At 36.1% G+C, this 18,846-nt stretch overlaps 1 protein-coding gene across 4 annotated transcripts in view; it reads right to left on the bottom strand.

Moving 5' to 3' along the window:
* Ppm1l (protein phosphatase, Mg2+/Mn2+ dependent 1L) overlaps nucleotides 1-18,846 on the bottom strand; it is a 351,730-nt gene that overhangs the window by 263,249 nt on the left and 69,635 nt on the right. The window lies entirely within an intron of this gene.

Genomic DNA, 18,846 nt, shown 5'->3' with positions numbered 1-18,846 from the left:
AATAAATTTAAATAGACTTTGAATACTGATTCTATCAGGTAAGAAATTCATCTGGACCTGGTAAACATTAATTGTATAAAATGTACTAATATACTTGTAGCAATCAACATGCAAAATTGCCAGAGAAACTCATTCATAATTCAATATTTGAATATAATTTTTGTTGACATTACTATAACTTCATTAATTTCACTAAACATCTTATTTTATTTCTTATATTCAATTTCCCAATTCTTTTAGTGACTTCTAAGACTGTTAACAAGTATAATAAAAGAAAAATTAATTTTTCCTTAAACTATAGGAAAATGCCATTTTTATAGATCAAAATGATCCAATATTGTCAATTTCATATGATTCAATCTAAAATTTACCTTAAACATTATCAAGATCAATTTATTAATACTATTCATTATAGTAGTATTATTGACAAAGATTTTCAACCTCTTAAGATCCTGCCTTAATTTCCCAAATGCTCTTATTTCAACTAAGAAACAATAACAAATGGAAATTACTACTCTGTAAGTGGCCACCTAGCTAACTGTTCATTTATCTCTTTTCCTATGAAGATGTGTCAGAAACTAGGAAAGCTATTAGACATCAGAATATAACAATGTTACAGATGGCTGAGTTGAATACTAGATATTTTTGCTGCATAGTTTCATCACCCATTACCATTTTATGGCACTGTACCAGACCCTAGATCAAAAACTGGAATTGCAAATTAGGGAAAGTTAAATTAAAACATGAATTTAACTTTTAATTTTTGGAGAACCCAAAAGGAAGAACTTCAAAACTGAAAAACTATTCTCAAAAAAATTAAGACCACGAGATGTGCACCAGCCCACCTGCACACGGCAAGACAAAGGGCATCCCACGTCCCTACACATAGGATGCAGATCAGTGCAGGAGAGGCACTGGGGCCAGGGAAACCATTGCTGTGATATCGGGAAGATGACGCAGTGATGAGTAGCAGAGAAAGGGCCGCTCCAAGGCTTACTGTTAAAAACTGAAGCCCATTATGAGAACGAAGACAGAGTGGACTACAGCTGTTGATGAGTAGTTGGGAACAGCATCTCCTATCAAACCTGCAGTAGAACCTTGTAGAGTTTGAACCTGCAGGAGGTCAGGGAACTCAATTCCAGCCGCACAGCCAGAAACCAGCCTGAATTTCAGGGGACTACAGCTGGCTCACTGAGATTAATCAACACAGTTCTGCACGCTACTGCCCATGTTGGATACCAGCAGTACCAGGGACACACCTCAAAGGGCACCTTTTTTTTCTTTTTTCTTCTCCATTTCTCTTCTTTCTTGTTCCTGTTTTTTTCTAGATTTCTTTTACGGTTATAGGAGTATGAATACTGTTTCTAGTTTTCTTGTTGCTATTGTTTTTGTTCCTTCCTTTCCCTTTTCCTCCTGTCTTTACCAGTTTCCCAAAGTTTTTGTGATCCTCCTGGTCCTCTAGCCTTATTTCTAACCTCTCCTTCTCCTTCTATCTCTCAATCCGCCCCCCTACACACACACACACAACTCCTTCTAAGTCTTTTTCTGGGAGGATAAAGCCACTATAATAAAGAGTTTATTTATAGTAAACATATTTCTGGTTCATCCTTGATTTTGATATATAAGTGCAAGTCTAGTCTATGAGGTTAAAGGTGTCAGAATAATACATATCACAATTTGTCATTTTCCAAGCTGTATTTGATGCTATTGTTGATGCTGATGATATTACTTTGGCCAATGCAATGTAACTGTTCTAGTCAGTTCCTTCATGATTGAGATTGCTTAAGGCCATTACAGACTCAAAACCCAAAGGCCTTCTATACCTGAAAGACAATCCAAAAAGCACTCATTCCCTAAGGGATCTAAATAATAGCAATAAAGATACTTGTAATAAGTTATTTATAAGCAACAACCCAGTAATTGAACCAGAAAAATCAACAATAACAAAAAAATAGAAATGAGAAGATACCTAAATAAGACATAAACCCAAACTCCAGATCACCAAAGGGAAATCCAGGGAGTGAGACAGAACAATATGAAACTCAATCACCTGTCTTCCTTGAACTGGCAACAAAAGAGGATCTGGAAAAAATGAAATTAGAAATAATTCCTGAGGTAACAACAGAGATCATGACCATAGTGAAAGACATGATTAATAAGTCTAGAGAAGATGCAGATTAAAAAAAAAAAAAATAGAGGAGCTAAGGAAAATGATGGAATCCATGAAATCCCAGCATAGGAAAGAAACAGAATCCAAAAAACAGATTCAAACAGACAGATATCCAGATTAAAAACTCCATTCAAAGTATATGCAGCAGAATGAGCCAATGTGAGGACAGAATATCAGATATATAAGACAGGATTGCAGTTAATGATCAGGAAGATAAACATTTCTTAAAAATAACAAGGGACCATGAGAAATCAATCCAGCAGCGGTGAGATGATTAAAAGAAAAATAACATAAGACTAATTGGAGTCAATGAAAAAGCAAGAGATAGTGCAAACAACATAAAAAAAACTGTTCACAGAAGTAATAGCAGAAATCTTTCCAGGAGGGGAAAAGAATTTGACACACAGATAAGTGAGGCATATAGTACTCCAACTAGCCATGATCAAAAAAAATCTGCACCTCGGCAATAATAGTCAAAATTCCACATACCCAATAGAAGAACAAAATACTGAAAGCAGTTAAAGAAACAAATCACATACAAAGGAAAGCCCGTCAGAATCACAGCAGACTTCTCAACACAAACCCTCAAGGCAAGAACAGCCTGGAGTGAAGTATTTCAAGCCCTAAAAGAAAACAACTTCCAAGCTAGATTGATGTACCCTGCAAAACTATTTTTCAAAACCAAGGGAGAAATAAGATATTTTCACAACAAAGAACATCTTAGGAACTACATCAATACTAAACCAGGGCTTCAAAAAATTCTAAAAAATATCCTAGGAAAGGAAAATGAAGGTCACAAACTCCATGAAGCCCAACAAAATGAATCCATCAGCCAAGAAAAGAAATTAAATGCAAAGCTGGAGAATCCAACCACAGGAAAACATCATGACAAGGATAAATACATATCAGTTATAACCATCAATGTTAATGGTCTCAATTCACCAATCAAAAGAAATAGACTGGCAGAATGGATCAAGAAGCAGGATCCAACAATATGCTGCATACAGAAACACACTTAATTCAAAAAGAAATTCAGACTCCAAGTCAGAGGGTGGAAAACAATACTCCATTTGACAGGAATCAAAAAAGCAGAAGTAGCTTTTGTAGTCAGCAGGATTTGGCAAGGAAATACATTAAATACAGGACATAATTTATAAGATTACTTTATAATTACCCAAAAAGTCAAATGCAAAGAAGTGCAAGAGATTAACCACACACTAGGGGCCCAAAGAAACCAGCTGAGGGTTTGGATCCCAATAATGTCCCATACAAGTCCAGCTAAAGGTTTAGAGTCCGAGGCAATGTCCTGCATGAGTCCAGCCAGTGGTCTAGAGCCCACAGCAATGTCTCATGCTTGTCCATATGGAGGATCTGCACCTGGAAGGCCCAAAGGTCAGTGATGGAAGCCAGAAAACCTACACCAGTGAGATGAAGTATTTGTGCCACCAAACTGAGGGATCCACATGGGGGCCAGGAAATGATGCTCATGGTGAAGACCAGAGCTCCGCTGACAAAAACAGGAGCAATTCCCAGGGACAGCGAGGCCCTGAGGTCCTCCTCCGATGAAAACAGCCTACTTCACATCAAGAAAACCATCCACAGCAAGCTTCTTCTAGAAAATGAACAGGCCAAGATCTTCCCCTCTAGTTCTCTTTTTATGGCTATTGGTAACAATCTTCAGGTGAATCCTGCACACCTAGACCATGCTGATTCAGTTCAGCTGGGCATTACAAGTTGACCATTGGTCAATCAAATACAATAGCTATCCTACCTGCAGAAAGTGGATTTCAAACCAGGACAAATTAAGACAGAAAAAGAAGGTCACTACATCCTTGTAAGTGGAATAATCCAAGAAGAAGGGATGACAATATATATGTGTACCAAATACTAGTGCACCCAACTATATAAAACAAATATTAATGAACATAAAAATAAAATAAGCACAAATACAATAGTAGTGGGGGACCTCAATACCCCACTGTCACAAATACACAGGTCAACTAAACAAAAAACCAACAACAAAATATTAGAACTCAACCAAACTCTTGAACAAATGGACTTACCAGATGTTTACAGAGTGTTTCTCCCCACAAAATCAGAATACGTATTCTTTTTGGCTGCACATAGGTCATTCTCCAAAACAGACAACATACCAGTTCATAGAATATGTTTAAGTTAATGTAAAGGAATTAAAGTTATCCCCTGTATATTACCAGATCATAATGCAATGAAAATGAAGATCAAAGCAAAAGAAGCCACAAGAACTTCATAAACACACAGAGATAGACTAACACCCTCCTGGACAACCAATGAGTCACAGAGGAAATTAAAGAAAAAATTAGACAATTTCTACAATTAAATGACAATGCCAATACAACATACCAGAATTTATGGGACACAATGAAAGCAGTCTTATGAGGGAATTTCATAGCAGTGAATACTTATATTAGGAAAACAGAATGAGCTCAAATTAAAAACCTAATGCTGAACCTCAAGCTTCTAGAATGAGAAGAGCAAAACAGGCCCAAGGCTTATAAAAGGGATGAAATTATAAAGATCAGAGCAGAAATCAATGCAACAGAGACTAAGAAAACTATACAAAAATTCAATGAAGCAAATTCTTCAAAAGAATAAACACAATTGACAAACCCTTAGCCAACCTTATCAAAAATAAGAAAGAAAAGGCCCAAATCCATGCAATTAGGAACGAAAAAGGTGAGATTACAACAGACCCAGCAGAAATCCAGAGGATTGTCAATACCTACTTTGAAAACCTGCACTCTAACAAGATGGAAAACAGAAGAAACGGACAGATTTCTAGATGCATATGAATTACCAAAGTTGACCAAAGATCTTAAAATTCTAAAAATCCAGCACTCTGCATCCCCAGAACCTCAGTCTCTCAGACATTGCAGTATCTGAACGCACACTGCAGAGGCACTGTGGGACCATAAAAGCCATGGTTATGAGCTCCAGAAGATACAGCAAAAGTGAACAGATCAGACCTCCCAAATTTATAGCTAAATGGATGCACATTGAGGCGATACTCTTAAGTGAAATAAATAGGACACACATGTATAAATACCCAATAGTTTCTCTGGTGTGAGAAACTGAAAGTGTAGAGAAGGACTAAAATGTATAATAGGTAATGTGAAATAGGAAGAAAAGGGGCAACAGGGAAGGAACTGGGAGGGATAGGGGAAAGAATAGAAGGGAATGGGATTAATATGAGAAAATGGAAAAATATGAACAAAATCTTTGTAAATAGGGAGGAATGGAGGGGTTGGAGGGCTAGGCAAGGGTGAAAAATAAGAACCAAGAGAGATTATGTAAAGCTGCAAATTTCCAATAATGAATGTCATTATATTGTATACCTAAAATGTACCAATGATTAGAATGAATAATCAATAATGCAAAATAGGAAGAAAAGGTCCAAAGGGGTAGGGGTAGTGGGAGGGGCATGGGAAAGGAAAGAAGGGAAGGAAAAATGCTGAGAAATGGGAAAAATGGAAATAAAGTCTTTGTAAATAGGGAAGGGTAGAGGGGGTGAAGGGAAGGGTAGGAAAGGGGAAAAAATAAGAAGCAAGATGCATTATGTAAAGGTACAATTCCCAATGAGAAATGTAATTGTGTTGTATACCTAAAATGTACCAATAAAAGAATTTAACAACAACAAAAAAGTGAACAACAGAGACAGAGGCACTCTGAGACCCCTCATGGAAAGTTGAAGCCTACTGAGAAAGTGAAGAAACTCTATGCAATAAAGTTACACTAGACCATCATGGTTGGTAAGTTGGTGGAATCAGCACCTCCCATAGAAACCTGGACTCACTTAGGGGGAAGGACAGCTGGATCCTGTAGTAGAACCTTGCAGAGTTCAATCCTGCAAGAGGTCAGGGACCTCAACTTGGGCCTTGCAGACAGAAATCAGGCTGAATCTCAGTGAACTACAGCTGGCTTGCTGAGCCTAATCGACTTAGATCTGCACACTGCTGCCCACATTGTCTACCAGCTCAACAGAGTGAGGCCCTTTTTTTAAAATATATTTCTTCTTCTTTTCTTTCTTCTTCTCTCTCTCCCTTCTTCTGCATTTCTCTCCCTCTTTGTTCCTGTTCCTGTCCTATTTCAGATTGTTTTTCTCTCTCTTCCCTTCTCTCAACTGTCACTATTCTTATAGGACAGTGAATACAGTTTCTAGCTACCTTATGGCTGTTAGTCTATTCTGCTCTTGTCTATGTTCCTTCACTCTGTCTCTTCCTCGTGTCATCAAGTCTCCCAAAATTTGCGTGATCTTCCTGTGTACTCTAGCCTCACTACTAACCCTTTCCTCTTCTTCTCTCTATCCCTCCCTCCCCAACCCCTCCTAAATTCTTAACCTGAGGGTAAATTTCCTATATTGAAGGGTTTGTTTACTACAAACATATTGCAGGCTGGTCCTTTGATCTAGCTAACAGGGTTAAGGGTGACACTTTAATTGCTTCCACAAATTCTCATTTTCCAAGCTGTGTCTGATGCTATTGTTGATGCTGATTATAGCAATTGGGCTAAGGTGATTGATCTAATCAGTTGTCCTCCCTGGTACACTGACAACAAGATTGCATAAGAGTCATTAGAGACTCAAAGCCTAAAAAGACCAGCTATACTTGGAAGATATCTCTGAGAAGCAATCACTCCAAATAGGCTCTAAACACAAGTAATAAAGACAAAATAAACAATGTTGAAGTATCAACCCAGGATTTAAACCAAGGACAGTACCAAAAACAAAACTAGAAATGAGAAGACATTTAAGCAAGGCACAAACCCAGTCTTCCAGCTCACCAAAGGCAAATTCTGGGGGCAATGAGGTGGAAAAAGTCTGATAACCACCTGGACACCCTGAACTGAGCACAGAAAGTAACAAAACAGATGAATGAGGTGCTAGAAAAATTCAAAACAGAAATAATTTCCCATATAACTACAGAGATAGGGAACAGAATAAAAGACATGACTAGAGACTCTAGAACAGAAACATTAAAAAAATAGATGAGCTCAGGACCATGATGGAAGCCATGAATGCCCAGCATAAGAAAGAAATGGAAACCATGACTGCCCTACATAGGAAAGAAATGGAATCCATGAAACAGATTCAAACATATCCAGGAGATTAAAAACTCCATTGAAAATATTCACAGCAGATTGAGCCAATGTGAAGATAGAATATCAGATATAGAAGACAAGAATGTGGTTAGTGATGATGAAAAGAGAGATCTCTTAAAAATAGTAAAGGACCATGAGAAATAGATCCACCAACAGCTAGATGATGCAAAGAAGAATAACATATGACTGACAGGAGTCCATGAAAAAGCAGGAGAAAGTACAAATGACATTAAAAAAAAACTGCTCACAGAATTAGTGACAGAAAACTTTCCAAACAGAGGAAAAGAATTTGACATACAGATAAGTGAGGCATATAGAACTCCATATAGCCATGATCAAAAAAAATCTACACCTAGACATATAATATAGTCAAGATCCCAGAAACCCAACAAAAGAACAAAATCCTACAAGCAGTTAGAGAAAAGAAAAAAAACACATACAAAGGAAAGCCCATCAGAATCACAGTGGACTTTTCATTACGAACCCTCAAGTCAAGGAGAGCCTGGAGTGACTTCTTTCAACCCCTAATAGAAAATAACCACCATCCTAGACTGTTGTATCCTGAAAAATTATCTTTCAAAATTGATAAGGAAATTAGATACTTTCACAACAAAGAACACCTGAGAAACTTCATGAATATCAAACCAGCACTCAGCACAATTCTAAACAATATCCTAGAAAAAGGCAATGAGGGTCACAACTCCATGAAGACCAACAGAGCAAAGCCATCAGGCAACTCAAGAAATTAAAGGGAAAAGAGGAAAAATAAAAAATAAAACAGCCAACAACAATAAAATACAATGACAAGGATGAGTCAATATGTATCAATTACAACCATCAATGTTAATGGCCTCAATTCAACAATCAAAAGAAACAGAGTGGCAGAATGGATTAAGAAGCAAAATCCAGCCAAGGATTTGGCTCAGTGGTTCCAGTGGCTGCCTCAAAAGCGCAAGGTCCTGAGTTTGATACCTGGTACCAAAAAAAAAAAAAAAAAGAAGAAGAAGAAGCAAAATCCAACAATATGCTGTATACAAGAAAAACACCTAATTCGAAAACAAATTCATAGACTGAAATAAAAGGATGGAAAACAACTCTCCAGGCAACAGGAACCCAGAAAAAATCACGAGTAGCTATTTTATTTGCAGACAAGGTAGATTTCAAACCAAAACTAATTAAGAGGGACAAAGAAGGTCACTGCACCCTTGTAAAGGGAACAATCAAAGAAGGAAATAATAGTCATAAATACATATGCACCAAATACATGTGCTCCGAACTATACAAAACAAATATTAATGGATATGAAAAATAAAATAAGCACTAATACAATTATAGTGGGAGACCTCAATACTCCATTGTCACAAACAGAGAGATCATCTAGACAGAAAATCAAAAACGAAATAATAGAACTGAACCAAACTTTTGAACAAATGGACTTAATAGATGTCTACAGTGTTCCACCCCACAAAATCAGAATATACATTCTTTTGGGTCAAAATGGACCACATGCTAGCTAATAGGACATGCTTAAGTAAATGCAAAGGAATTGAAGTTATCCTCTGTATATTATGAGACCACAGTACACTAAAATTGGAGATCAATAGCAAAAGAAACCACAAGAACCCCACAGACACACGGAAATTGAATAACATTCTCCTAGACAACCACAAAGTGACAGAAGAAATTAAAAAAGAAATTAGACAGTTTCTACAATTAAATGCAGCAAATGAAAATATGAAAAAATGTTCAACATCACTAATCATTCAAAAGATGCAGATGAACACAACACTGAGATTTAACCTCTCCCTAGAAAGAATGGCTGCTATCATGAAATAACCAATAACACATGCTGGCAGAGTTGTGGGAAAAAAGGAACCCTTCTCCATTGCTGGTCAGAGTGCAGACTGGTGCAACCACTGTGGAAATCAATATGGAGATAACTCAAAAAACTGGGATTAGAGCTCCCATTTAATCCAGATATTCCTCTATTGGGTATCTTCCCAAAATAATTAAAAGAATCATATCACAGTGATATATGCACACCCATGTTTATAGTGCCACAGTTTGTAATAGCTAAAGCTTGGAAACAGCCCAAGTGCTCATCAACTGGGGACTGAAGAAAATGTGTTGTTTTTTTTTACATAATGGAGCACTCCTCAGGCATAAAGAATGAGAAATTAGAGACATTTGTAGCTAAATAAATACCCATTGAGGCCATACTCTTCAGTGAAATAAATAGGACAAACGAGTAAATACCGAATAGTTTCACTAGTGTAAGAAACTGAAAGTGTAAATAAGGATTAAAATGAATAAGTGACAATATGAAATAGGAAGAAAAGGTCCAAATGGGTACGGAAAGTGGAAAAACACGAGAAAGTAAAGAAGGGAAAGGAAAAAATATGGGAAAAGGAAAAAATGGAAACAAAGTCTTTGTAAATAGAGAAGGGTGGAGGGGTTGAAGGGAGGGCAGGGGAATGGGGAAAATTAGAGCCAAGATGCAACATCTAAAGGCACAAGTTCCCAATGATGAATGTAAATGTGTTGTATACATAAAATGTACCAATAAAGAATTTAACAGGAAAAAATTTTTTTAAAGAAATACAAATTCTAAACAATCCAGTATCAATCAATGAAATTATAAATGTAATTAAAAACATAACAACAGGGCTGGGAATTTAGCTGAGTGGCACCACACCAGCTACTAGGCGATGCAAAGAAGAATAACATAAGACTGATAAGAGTCAATGAAGAAACGGGACAGAGTGCAGATGACATAAAAAAACTGTTCACAGAAATGATGGCAGAAAGCTTCCCAAGCAAGGGAAAAGACCTTGACATACAAATAAGTGAAGCATAAATGACTCCAACTACCCTTGATCAAAAAAAAATTTACATATAGGCATATAATAGTCAAGATTCCAAAAACCAAGCAGAAGAACAAAATTCTACAAGCAGTTAGAGAAAAGAAACAAATCACAAACAAAGGAAAGCCCATCAGAACAGTAGACTTCCCTAAACAAACCCTTAAGGCAAGAAGAGCTTGGAGTGACATAGTTCAAGCCCTAAAAGAAAACAGCCTCCAACCTAGATTGATGTACCTTGCAAAACCATCTTGCAAAAGTGATGAAGAAATAAGATACTTTCATGACAAAGAGCACCTTAGAAACTTCATGAATACCAAACCAGCACTCCAAAAAATTTTAGACAAACTCCTAGGAAAAGACAATGAGGTTCACAACCCCAGGAAGCACAGTAGAATGAATTCATTGGGCACAACAAGAAATTAAATGCAAAGAGGGAGAATCCAACAAAAAGAAAAAGTCATGACAATGATAAGTCAATACGCATCAGTAATAACCATCAATGTTAATGGTCTCAATCAAAAGAAATAGACTGGCAGAATGGGTCAAGAAGCAACATTGAACAATATGCTGCATACAAGAAATACACGCAATTCAAAAAGACACTCACACACTGAAAGTTAAAGGGTGGAAAACAATATTCCATGCAACAGGAACCTGAAAAACAGCAGGAGTAGCTATCCTCTTTGCAGATCAAGTGTATTTCAAACCAAAAATGACTGAGAGAGACAAAGAAGGACACAACATCCTTGTAAAGGGAAAAAATTCAAGAGGAAGAGATGACAGTCATAAACATATATGCACCAAACACTAGTGCACCCAACTATATAAAACAAATACTAACAGACATGAAAAATCAAATAAGCACTAATACAAAAGTAGTGAGGAACTCAATACTCCACTGTCACAAAGAGATAGATCAACAAGACAAAAAGTAAGCAACAAAATACTAGAACTCAATCAAACTCTTGAACAAATGAACTTAACAGATGTTTACAGAGTGTTCTACCCCACAAAATCAAAATTCTCATCCTTTTCAGCTGCATATGGGTCATTCTCCAAAATAGGCCACATTCTCACTCACAGAACATGTTTAAGTAAATGCAAAGGAATTGAAGTTATCCCCTGTATATTATCAGACCATAGTGTAATGAAATTGGAGATCAACAGCAAAAGAAACCACAAGAATTTCATAAACACATGAAAACTGAACAACACATTTCTGAAAAACCAATGGGTCACACAGGATATTAAAGAAGAAATCAGACAGTTCCTTCAATTAAATGACAATGACAACACAACATATTGAAATCCATGGGACACAATGAAAGCAGTCTTACGAGGGAAATTCATAGCAGTGAATACTCATATTAGGAAAACAGAATAAGCCCAATTAAACAACCTGAAGTAGAACCTCAAACTAATAGAAAAAGAAGACCAAGACAAACCCAAAGCTCATACAAGGCATGAAATTATAAAGATCACAGCAGAAACCAATCCAATGGAGACTAAGAGAACGATACAAAAAAATCAATGAAGCCAAGAGTTAGTTCTTTGAAAGAATCAACAAAATTGACAAACCCTTAGCCGACCTTATCAGAAAAAGGAAAGAAGAGGCCCAAATCCATGCAATTAGGAATGAAAAGGGTGAAATTACAACAGACCCAGCAGAAATCAGAGGGTCATCAATACCTACTTCAAGAACCTATACATCAATCAGGTGGAAAACACAGAAGAAATGGACAGATTCCTAGATACATATGAATTACCAAAGTTGAATGAAGAAGACCTAAAAATTCCAAACAACCCAATATCAACCAAGGAAATTGAAAACGTAATTAAAAACTTACCAGCTAAGAAAACCCCGGATCCTGATGGTTCCTCTGCTGAATTCTACAGGACATTTAGAGAGGAACTATTGCCACTACTGTTTAAACTCTTCAAGGAAATTGAAAGAGAAACAATACTCCCAAATTCATTCCTGGAAGCAAGCATCACCTTGATTCCCAAAGCACAGAAAGATCCAATCAAAAAGGAGAACTATAAGCCAAACTCACTAATGAACATAGGATGCAAAAATACTTAATAAGATACTGACAAATAGAATGCAGAAGATCATCAAGAAGATCATACATCCTGACCAAGTGGGATTCATCCCAGAGATTCAGGGATGGTTCAACATACGCAAATCAATCAACGCAATACACTATATCAACAGAGCCAAGGGCAAAACCACATGATCATATCAATAGATGCAGAAAAAGCATTTGACAAAACCCAGCAGGCATTTATGATAAAAACCCTACAAAAAATTGAAATAGATGCTCTGTACCTCAATCTGATAAAAGCCATCTATGAAAAACAAACAGCCAATATCATACTAAATGGTCAAAAACTGATATCCTTCACACTAAAATCAGGAACAAGACAAGGATATCCACTATCACCACTCTTGTTCAATACAGTTTTAGAAACATTATCCACAGCAATTAGACAAGAGAAAGAAATAAAAGGATTAAAGATAGGAAATGAAGAAGTCAAATTGTCATAATTTGCAGGTGACATGATACTCTATATAAAAGACTCCAAGAACTCCACCAAAAGTCTTCTAGACTTAATAACCAAATTCACTAAAGTAGCTGGATACAAGGTCAACACATACAAATCAATAGCTTTCCTCTACACAAACAACAGACTCACTGAAAGAGAAATAGGGCAAACAATTCCTTTCACAATAGCATCCAAAAAACTGAAATACCTAGGAATCAACCTAAAAAAAGAAATCAAAGACCTCTCCTATGAAAACTATAGCACTCTGAAAAGAGAGATTGAAGAAGATATCAGAAAATGGAAAGACATCCCTTGCTCCTAGGTAGAAAGAGTCAACACAGTGAAAATAGTCATACTTCCAAAACTGCTACATAGATTCAATGCAATCCCAATTGAAATCCTAGCAGCATACTTCATGAGCCTTGAGAAAACAATCCAAAAATTCATTTGGAACAAGAGGAGACCTAGAATAGCAAAAGCAATTCTAGGCAACAGAGACATGGTGGGGGGTATCCCACCCCCCCAACTTGAAACTATACTACAAAGCTACTGTGATAAAAACAGCATGGCACTGCCAGAGAAACACACCTGAGGACCAGTGGAACAGATTACAAGATGCAGAAACAACCCCAGACACACTCAGCCACCTCACCTTCAACAACGGAGTCAAACACCCTCACTGGAGGAAAGATAGCCTCTTTAATAAATGGTGCTGGAAAAATTGGATTTCAGCTTGCCATAGACTAAAGTTAGACCTTTATCTCTCACCATGCCCTAAATTAAAATTGAAATGAATTAAAGATATAAATATTAAAACAGAAACACTGAACCAGCTGGAAACGAGCTCAGCTAGAACTCTTGAAGACATTGTGTAGGAAAAGATTTTATGAACAAAACCTCAGTTGCCTGTGAACTTGCACAAACAATCAACACGTGGGATCTCTTCTTATTAAAAAGCTTCTGCATAGCAAGAGGAACCCTCAACAGTGTGATGTGACAATCCATGAAGTGGGAAAAAATTTTCACCTGCTGTTCTCAAAGGTCTACTATCCAGAATCTATATAGAACTAAAAAAAACAGACTTCCCAAATTTAAAGAGCCAATCCAAAAATGGGCATCTGAAATGAACAGACATTTCTCAGACAAAGAAGTAGAAATGGCGAATAAACATATGAAAAAACGTTCAGCATCACTGGTCCTTTGAGAGATGCAAATGAAAACAAAGCTGAGATTTCACCTCACCCCAGAAAGAATGGCTGTTACCATGAAATCAACCAATAACAAATGCTGGTAAGTTTGTGGTGAAAGAGAAACACTGCTTCACTGCTGGTGGGAGTGTAGACTCATGTAACCACTGTGGAAATCAGTATGGAGATACCTCAAAGAACTAGGACTGGAAGTCCCATTTGACCCCGCTATTCCCCTCCTGGGTATCTTCCCCAAAGAATTAAAAGAATCATCCCACAGTGATATATGTGCACCCATGTTCATAGCAGCACAGTTTGTAATAGCCGAAATTTGGAAGCAGCCCAACCGCCCAACAACTGGAGACTGGATAAAGAAAATGTAGTTGTTTTATAAAAGGGAGTGCTACTCAGACATAAAAAATGATGAATTAGAGACATTTATTGCTAAATGAATGCATATTGAGGCAATACTCTTAAGTTAAATAAATAGGACACATGTGTAAATACTGAATAGTTTCTCTAGTGTGAGAAACTGAAAGTGTAAATAAGGACTAAAAGGTAAAATAGATAATTTGAAATAGGAAGAAAAGGAGTAAAGGGGAAGGGGAAGTCAGAGGGAAGGGCAAAGGAAAGAAGGGAATGGAATTAATATGAGAAAATGGAAAAATGGAAACAAAGTCTTTGTAAATAGGGAGGGATGGAGGGGTTGGAATGAGGGCAGGGGAATAGGGAAAAAATAAGAACCAAGAGAGATTATGTAAAGATGCAAATTTCCAATGATGAATGTCATTATATTGTATACCTACAATATACCAATAAAATTAATTTTTTAAAAATAAAAATAAAAGATTACCAAAATAGATAATAAAAGAACTATAACAATATGCTTTAATGAATGTTACTTAAAACTTATGAACAGTTTATTTCTAGAATTTTCCACTTAATATTTTCAAACCACAGTTGACCACAGGTAACTGAAATCTCAGATAACAAGAGACTACTATAGTACATTCTCCTTTAAATCCAAGCCCATGCAGCTTTCCATCCTACTGTTACTACTAAGGTTATGCCTCATCTCTATCTCAGCTACCACCTCTAACCCATCTCCTCTCCTGTAGTCTCTTCCCACCTCCTGTCTGGATTCCACTGCCACCATCCCCTGTTCTCAAACTCATTAGCCACAATAGTAGACACCTGCAATGCCAGTACTCTGACAAGCTGAAGCAAGAGGATTTCAAGTTTGAGCCCAGCCTAGATAACTTAGTGAGTTAGCAAGACCCTACCTACATAAATACATACATGTTGAGGACACTGCTCAGCACAAAAGCATGAACAGGAGAACTTGCTAAGATCAAAACTCTCAGTGTTCCAGTTATCAGTGATGGGTTCATGGGTTTACTTTGTATTATTAGTATATAAGCTTGTAACAAAATGATGACATCATGAAGCAAAAATTAAGATTAATCTGATTCTATATAATACCTACGGTCTATTTAAATAATAATAATGGTGCCAACCTATCTATACAGACTAATCTCTCTTCTCTCATGGAACTTACCACGATAGTAGATGAAGAGAGACAACATAATATATCATAACATATACAGAATATTAAACAGTACACTGGTCAGCTTTTCAGTTGCTAGGACAAAATACCTGACACCCACAACTTAAAGGAGAGAAGGTTTATTTTGGCTCACAATTTCAGAAGTCTCAGTCCATGATGGGCTGCCTCCAAGCCAGAAACATCACTCCAAAAGAGTGTGGTGGAGGAAAGCTACTCAACTCATGGCATCCAGGAAGCAAGGGAAGAAACAGGAAAGGACAAGGGACCAGACAGATATAGTTCCCAAGGTCACAAACCTATGACCCACCTAGACCCACTCCTAGGCATCTGTTAAGCCAATCAAGCTAATCAAGAATAATCATCAGCAACAGTATAAATTTACTTATTTTGTTTCCTAACTAATTGCCTCTTCTAGAATGTAAGTTCCACAAGGGCAGAAAGTTTTTCTTTGCTATATCCATTTAATATATATAGTTCCACTTAATGTATAGTCAGTAATCAATATTTTCTAAATAAATAAATAATATGTGGCAAAGTAGGTACTCAATAAATGTAAACTGTTACTGTCATTTCATTGTATCTATAGCGTAGTCTTCACTTCTACAATGAAAAGTGAATTCTGAAAAGGCAAAATACCTTGCCTTCTACAATGCTGGAATGTTGATAAAAAACTGCAACCTAAAGTTCCATTAAGTGATTCTTATGACTTAAAAAATCAGTTCCCTAATTATATAAAATGAGATTAGGAAATGTTGCTAATCTGTATAACTATGGGTAATCTTACAAATTCATTTTTTTAAAGTCTCTCTTTTGTGAAAATTTAAAAGAGTAAATTTAAGGCAAATAAAATTGAGCAATATGTCTGAAATTAGACCTGTTAAAGAATGGTCTAGCAAAATAACAAAGATAAATACTACATGTTCCCACTTGTTTATGGAAACTAATAAGTAAATCTTGTAGAAAAATAAATGGAATAGGAATCACTAGTGACCAAAAAGAGCAGCAAGGAAAGATAGAAATAAATTCAACAAGGGGCACCAAAACACAGAATGGACAAATTACTTTTTTCTTCTTTAACACAGCAGGACAACTATAGGTTAAAATAATGTATGATATATTTCAAAATGATTAGAAGAGTACTAAATTTCCAAAACATAAAAAATGATTAATATTTGAAGTGGTGAAAGCATTTATTACCCTCATTTCATTATTACACATTGTATATATTTATTAACTTACCATAATGTACCCTATAAAGATATATAAATACTATATCTAAAAAAACTAATTTTAAAACAAATGGTCTAGAATTCCTGGATTCCGAATCACATTTTTGGCTCACTGCTTACCATCTACCATGATTACAACTGCTTTACACTATTACTTTTTATCATCTGCTGTTCAACTTTGCTACCGAGCTAATTAAACTGAATTATAAAAATCACTTTGACCAAACTGTACATACCAAGGCAAAACTTCTAGAAGCCAAAATAAGACAGGGCAGCAGAAGTCAGAACTGTGCACAAATAAAATAAAGATCTTTTTTGATTGTCCCAAAACATATCAGAAGACACCACAAAATGCCAACAAAAGAAAAATAGTCTGACAAGACTAAAGGAGTTGAACCAACTAGAGTGAAAATGACTCTAGCAAATGAAATTAGATTTATAATAGTACAACTGGTGTATTTTTCTGCAGTAGATTACATTACTTTTCAGAGTTAAAAACTATCAATAGGGTATTTGGTCAGTATTTTTATGTACTAGAAGTGCTGCTAAGTGCGGTAAGGAACTGAAAGAAATGTAGGCCAATGAGCTGAGTATCTCAGGTGGAAATCAAATTAAAAGCATTCCAAATACTAGACAAAAGCTTTCAAATGAATACACTATTCCAGCAATGAGTGAGGTGCTAATTTCACACAAAACATGTCCTAGTCCATTCTTTTCATTAAGTTTACACTACTTTCAACCTCTGTGCTAACCTTTCCTGAGTTGCAGTTCTGTGCGCCTTAACTTTTCCTTTGTGTTTCCTGCCATATCCAGTGTGCTTAGTTCAGTTGGGTCCTTCCAAAATCTGAAAGCTAATAAATCCATACCATATTTACAATTTCCTTTTTATTCTCTCCCATATTTTTTCTTCATAACTCTTTTACTTTTCTACCACTATCTTATACTAATTGTCTTCTTCACATTTTTCTTTATGTTAATGTCATCAATAAAAATGTATTATAACTAAAAACTACAGATATTGTTGATCTTTGTTATAATTAATAATTATCAGAATGAAAGACTCAAAGATAACAGAATGAGAAGCAGAAAGAAGACCTTAACGATGAAGTAACCATGTATCCCAGTTTCTCATTAGAAGTCTAAAATAAGGTCAAGACTGAGGCCAAACAAGCTATCAAATTTGATTGATTATGGATGCCTCATTGAAAGATGAAGATGTTTTGCTGTCCATTCATGCAGGAACATAGAAGTAGCATGAACATAACTTCTTTCATTATAGTTTTCTATATTTTCCCCTGTATTTCATCAGAGGCTAGACAGGGTCCTGGGGTTTTTTTCAATGCAGATAAATAGCAGGCAGAAAAGAACTCTATTGACCAAATCCTCAATATAGAATTAAAGAATTTGGGGACATTTTTAACATAAAACTAAAAAGTCCTATCTTTATAGAGCCTGTGCTCACATGAGCTAAAAAAAAAAGATCTTCTGCTTTGCTTAAATCTCACATTTTAACTATATTTTCTTAGGCCCTATTTACATCCTCAAAAGAAAATGAATTTTATTTCCCATTTCAAAAAATGTTCTATTTTTCACAGAAAAGAAATAAAGCAAACAATTCTCACTGGCCTGATTTGAGGTGTATGGGTTCCACAAAAAAGCAACATTGCTGTTGATCACTGGTACATACACAGTATAAACAATCTACTCCTTTTCCCTGCTGCCAACACCTTTTAGTCTTATGAGGAGAAAATAAGTTTAATTGAAATCTAGATATTTTAAAACAACTTCCTTCCTGTGTCTCTTCCTACAGTGAAGCAAAAATTGGAAATTTATGCAAAAGGAAAGCTGTATATGTTCTGAGGGCATATTTTTGTGAGAATGCAAAAAGTACAGGAGGAATATGAGGAAGATGACTCCTGGGTACCTGAATATTACTTCTCTATAGAATTTCTTTCCTTTTCAGTTTTTTGCAACTAACTTAAACACACACTCCTTTTCAGAGAGGAAAAAACTCAGACCATTTACAAGCTTTCACTGCTCAGAATCTAGACCTATGCAAAATGTAACATATTTGGGGTTTTTTACGGCAAATTATTTCTCTATCACTTTTCTCTTAAATTTTATTCTAGAAATCCAGTAATCTGCA

Source organism: Heterocephalus glaber, unplaced genomic scaffold (assembly GCF_053883595.1).
Source record: "Heterocephalus glaber isolate CG9 unplaced genomic scaffold, H.glaber_assembly_v1.0 deba00001504, whole genome shotgun sequence".
NCBI lineage: Eukaryota > Metazoa > Chordata > Mammalia > Rodentia > Bathyergidae > Heterocephalus > Heterocephalus glaber.
This window is presented reverse-complemented; position numbering and strand designations above follow the sequence as displayed.